The sequence below is a fragment of the Oryctolagus cuniculus genome, chromosome 13 (assembly GCF_051225735.1).
Source record: "Oryctolagus cuniculus isolate XC-2025 breed Fujian yellow rabbit chromosome 13, ASM5122573v1, whole genome shotgun sequence".
NCBI classification, from domain to species: Eukaryota; Metazoa; Chordata; class Mammalia; order Lagomorpha; family Leporidae; genus Oryctolagus; species Oryctolagus cuniculus.
This window is the reverse complement of record NC_142879.1, coordinates 20,895,818-20,901,638: the sequence shown is the minus strand read 5'-3', so window position 1 is coordinate 20,901,638 and position 5,821 is coordinate 20,895,818.

Below are 5,821 nucleotides of genomic sequence, written 5' to 3'. Positions count from 1 at the left end.
GGGGAGGGGAATTAGCTCACACAAAACCCTGAAGAGGGAGCTGACAGGTTGTGGTGGAAACACCTGGGGTGGGGAGGATGCTCCGGGGCCATCGAGGGCCTTGCCTGACTACAGAACAGGAGCACCGTGCTTCAGCAAGGGGAAGGGGCCTGGCCGAGGTCAGGGAGCTGTGACCGAGCTGGAGAGGGTCCTGGGGGAGGCGGCAGAGAGGGTGTGAGCGGAGGGAGCCCGGACACCCCCTGGGGTGCAAAGGTTGGAGGGGGGAGGGGGATCTGGGGGTGGCAGCAGGATGGTAGAGTGCAGAGGGCCGCTCCGGGCTGGGGCCTTGTGCAGAAGGAACACTGGGGGTCGGTCAGGTCAGCTGTGCCTCTGCAGCCTGGGAACCCCAGGGGGTGGGGGGTCTTTTAACCCCGTTTTCCAGGCACTTTTTGAAGTATCCTGGTAGTGCCTGCAAATCTCACCCTCCCTCCCCTCTCCTCGAACTGTGACAGTGGGGAACACTTGGACAGAGGCGTGGAATCGCAAGTGGCCGAGGGCCAGCCCCAACCTCTGAGGGCAGCCTCCCTCCCCAGGGGGTGCCCTCCTACCTCCATCAGCTCTGCCTCAGGCCGCTGGCCGCCAGGGGAAGGGTATTTGCGGTCCAGAACCACGGTCGGCCACACCCTCAGCCTCCCAAGGGTGAGTCTCCTTTACCAGCTGTACTTTGCAAAGGAGAGAGATCCAAGAAGGAAGTCTTGTAAAATCTTTTTTTTTTTTTTTTTGAGATTTATTTGAACAGCCGAGTTGGGGAAAGAGAGAGAGAGAGAGAGAGAGTCTTTCACTTGTTGATTCACTCCCCAAATGGCCACAACAGCCAGGAGTGGGCCAGGCTGAAGCCAGGAGCCAGGAGTTTCATCCCGGTCTCCCACGTGAGTAGCAGGGGTCCAAGCACTTGGGCCATCTGCTGCTGCTTTTCCCAGGCCATTAGCAGGGAGCTGGATGGGAAGTGGAGCAGCCAGGGTTTGAACCAGTGGCCCCTTGCCAAATGTTTTAAGTAGAATGTACTGAATACAGACTGGCAGGTTGAGATCTTCTCAGGCTAAGGCATGAAAGGAAAGGAAACGGTGAACGTGACCTCCAATCCCTCTTCCAGGGCCGGGACTCCGGGGAGGAGGAAGGGGGCTGGAACGGCTGCTGATGGGGAAGCAGGTGGCCGTGTGCAGCGCTGACCCTGCCCGAGTCCTCCGAGCCGTCTCGGCTCCCACAGCCCGGTGAGGAAGGTGTGGCCACGATCTCCACGTTACAGAGCAGGAAACAGGCAAGGGGGAGAACCTGCCCGAGGTGACTCAGCTCGTAAGAACTGAGGTTTGAGTCCAGGCCTTGCATGTGTCCCTGGACATGCAAGAGGCCTTCTCCCTCGGAACCCAGGGCCTCGCCGGTGCCTCTTCCCAGGAGGACGTGGGTGGCATAGGAAGCTTTTGCCGTCTCAAAAAGTAAAAGTTCTAAAAGGAGGAGCACCAGGCCGTTCCCCTCCCCCTGGGAGCTGAGCCCGCATGAGAGGCACAAAGACCAAATTCCAACCAACTCTAAACTCCTGGGAGTGGGTAAGTCAGGGTCAAGTGTGTGTGAAAACCGGTACAGAAAACCGCTGGCAGCCTGGCAGGTCGTCTGCAAGCATGCGATGGATGATGATTGACTGAGCAGGGGAGGAGCCCAGCAGGGATGGGAGCATCGGGAGTGCTGAGGGCAGCTGGGAGGATGGAGCACCCCGTGCCCTGTGCCGCCACCGCCTGCAGGTGCACAGGTGCAGGAGCGGGGCTCACCTCAACGTCCAGAAAACCTCTCAGCTACTTGAGGCCCAAGTGCACCGACAGGAGCAGCTGCACAGCCCTCCCTAGGGAAGAGGCTGGGTCAGGTTTGTGCTTTATTTTATTCCAGAGACAGACAGACGGGCAGTGAGAGGCCATCAGAGGGCTCCCAGCAACTAGATCACTCTTCAAATGCCCCCAAGGCCAGGCCTTTGAACTCGGGGCCCCAGCTACCTGAGCCATCACCTGTGGCCTCCCATGGTTGCACCTGCGGGTGAGCTGAAATCAGCAACTGTGGCCAAGGTGAGGAAGGCAGGCAGTGCGCTGTGGGACGTGGGCATCGTGACCACTAGACCGAAGCCCCTGAGCCAGGGGAGTGACGTCTGGGTTTAGGGGACACTCACGAATGCTCCGAAGAGTGCTGGTGCCCCCGGGGTGGGGAGGGGAAGCAGCAGGCGGATGTGGGGCCGTGAGCACGGAGGTGGCAGTCCCATCAGGGCTGCCCTGCCTGGCTCTGCAATGGGCAGTGACCAGTAGCAGTGACACCAGCCATGGTGTCCGGAGCAGGGATTGTCCCAGCCTTGCCCAGCGCTGCCCCTTTAGTCGGCAGATGGTGGGCAGAGGCTGAGTTATGGTGAGGGCCCCAGGTGCGGTGGAGGGACAGTGACTTTTGGTCAACCCTGCTGCTGCCTGTCGATCATGATTGTGGGAGACTGGAAGGAGCGGGCATTGTCCTGGTACCCCAGTGAGCTGGAGCCCCTGTGCCCGCCACTGCCTGGAGGCGGCTGGTGCAGGGGAGGGCAGGCGTGCTCAGGTGGGCAGGCCCAGGCCCCGCCCTGCCCATCCCCCGTGCCCTCTGCTGCCACCCAGCCCCTCCTCCCTATCTACCTCCCACCACGGCATCCTCCTTATGGGAATGAGCCCACCTCAGAATGAGCTCCAGAGCCCTACCATGACCTGCAAGACCCCACCTCAGGGGTTCTCACCCTTGGCCACATATTAAGGTCATCTGAGGAGCTTTTAAACAAACAGCGATGGGGCCAGAATTGTGGGTTAGGCTGATGCCACCATCCCATATAAGCGCCAGTTAGAGTCCTGGCTGCTCCACTTCCGATCCAGCGCCCTGCTCGTGTGCCTGGTGGCAATGATGGCTCAAGTGCGTGAGTCCCTGATACCCACATGGGAGACCTGGATGGAGTTCCAGGCTCCTGGCTTCGGTCTGGCCCAGCCCTGGTCATTGTGGATATTTGGGGGATGAACTAGCAAGTGGCTAGTCTCTCTCTCTCTCTGTAACTTTGCCTTCCAAATAAATAAGTGAATCTTAAAGAAACAGAAACAACTGACACCCTGACGCTGATTGTCCTCTGGGGCTCTTGCTGGACAGTTGGCCCTGGAGCCCACCCAGCTCCCCCACCGACCACACCGTGATCATGCCCTGGCCTTGTCCAGGCCCTGCCCTGCTTGAGTTCCATCCATCGCTTCTGACTCTTCCCATGGTCGTGTTGAGGGGGAGGTGTCTTTCTCCCCCTGCTAGGACGTGAGCTGTGACGGCGGGGATGTGGCCATCTCATATGCTGCTATGTCCTCAGTGCCCAGCACGGCGCCTGGGGACAGTGCGTGCCTAGAGAGAGAGGCTGTCTCCCCGGGCAGCTCTGAGTGTCCAGAAAGCAGGAGTGCAGGGTCACACATGTTGGTGTTCTGGGGTCCAGGCACGGAGGCTGGGCCTAATGCCTGGTGCTGGGGGGACAGAGGGGCTCCTGGGGGACCCGTGGAGCATCACCTTGCACCACTGGAAGCAAGGGTCAGGGCAGAACAAGGTGGAAGATGAGCCGAAAGCGGCTGAGCTGCTTCCAGGCAGGAGGGGCAGGGCTGGCACCAGGGAGCCGAGCAAGAGTGAAAGACGGGAGGCCTGTTGGGCATCAGTCATCGTCCCTGGGCCCAAGTGATAGGGCCGGGTGACTGGGAGCCCACAGGAAGTGTGGGCCTGGGGAGAGCCAGGCCCAGGTCCCCCCAGGAAGGGGGCTGATGTAAGCAGAGCAGGGCCTGGGTGCTGCTGTCACCACTGCTCTGCGGTGATCATCAAACCACAAACCACAGGGTGGCACTGTGGCATGGTGGGGTCAGCACTGGCATCCCATATGGGCACTGGTTTAAGTCCCAGCTGCTCCACTTCTGATCCAGCTCCCTGCTGGTGCGCCCAGGAAGGCAGTGGAGGATGGCCCAAGTGGTTGGGCCCTGCACCCACATGGGAAACCTGGAGGAAGTTCCTGGCTCTGGCCTGGCCCAGCCCTGGCCATTGCTGCATTTGGGAAGCGAACCAGCAGATGAAAGTCCTCTCTAACCCTCTCTGTGACTCTGGCTTTCAAATAAATAAAATAAATCTTAAAAAAAAAAAAAAAAAAGAACCACAAGCTGCAGAGCAAACCACATATGGCCCTGGTGAAGGGGTCAGTCAGCCCGGACCCCATCCCCAGAGCAGAAGCCAAAGCAAGGCCAGGGGAAAATGGTGCAGCGAAGGGTCTGCCCCAAGGGTGGTGGGGACCCCCCAGAATGCAGCAGGCTCCTGCTTGTGAGAGCCACAAAGCACAGGCAACGACTGTGGCCCGGGCGTCCAGGACCCGGGGCTGCCGTGGCTCAGCTTGGCTCCGGACAAGCCCAGTGGCAGCTCAGCTCCTTCACTCCCGGATTCAGCTTCCATCCACTGGCAGCTCTGGGACAAGGCCTGGCGCGTGCCTGTCCTCCACCCCCACTCCAACCCCAACAAGGTCCTAGACAGAAGCTCAGGGTCCTGAGGCCTCCACTGGACCACAGAAACCCCCAGGTGTGTTCACATCGGACCCCAGCTGCCCCAGAAAGATGCGAGAACCTCTGTGAACAGGCGCACGTGTGTGTGTGTGGCACTCGGGCATAGCGGTGGCTCTGCAAGGTGCACCAGCAGAGCTGGGTCTGTGCAAATCCCTCCTCTGCTTCCCAGCCTCCTGGGCCCTGCTTGTCTAGCACCCCCTCCCAGTCCTGCCCCTCCTTGAAGGGCAGCAGACAGACCTGGGAGTCTAACCCCACCGTCCTCATCTGCCAAGTGGGAAGAAATGGGTACCCCACGAGCATTCAGGGAGAAAGGCCCCGGGCCCACGCAGGGAGCTCAGTAAGCTCAGGTTCTGGCTCCCCAGTCTGCGCCCTGGCATCAGGCGTGGCTGTCTGAGCATCCTGCAGCCGGGTGCCTGGCTGCCCGCAGGACAGCTGAGCAAGCCGAGTGCAGCGGCACTGGTGCCCCAGCCTGGGGACCCCTTCCCAGCTTGTGCGCGTCGGCTTCCTCCTCTGCAGAGCAGCCTTCCATCCCCCGGCCCCAGCCACGCTAGCGAGCACCAAGCTCTCAAGGCCGGTCCCAGGACCACTGCACAGGTGACATGGGAGGCAGGGCTTGGGGTCTGCATTCTCAGGGTGATCTTGGGGGAGAACACACCCGGGCAGTGACCTGGGGGATGGGACAGGGCTCTGTGTGTGGCCCGAGGCTTCATGGGTGGAGCCACGGTTTGTAGCAGTGGAGAACAGTGCGGTCTGCAGCCCCGTTCTGCTGCCCTGGCCCTGGCTGCCCTTCAGGCGGCCCGTTCCCTCCCTCCCTCCCTCGCCCACTCCGGCTCTGCATTGGGAGTGCGTGCAGCAGCCAGACCCCAGACCAGTCCCAGACCCCCACCTCTAGCTCTCCTGTTGGTTTCCACCCACAGGCGCCACCTGGGGCCAGGGCCAGGGCCAGCACCCGGAGCACACAGCCTCGGGGGCCAGGGCCTCCTCTGTGCCCCGCCCCACCCCCAGTCATTGCAGGTGCTCCTCCCTGTGGTCGACTTTGGGCCTGCACACAGCAGGCTGGGTCCCCTTCAGCACCAGAGCCCAGCACGGGTTCAGAGACACACAAAGCCAACCCCCCCTTTACTTCACACACTCACACTCACACTCGCACACAGAGACAGGCTCACGAGGCCTGAGAGGCTGTGGCCCTCCGTCTTCGGCATCCATCCATCCATGGCACGGGGCACTCC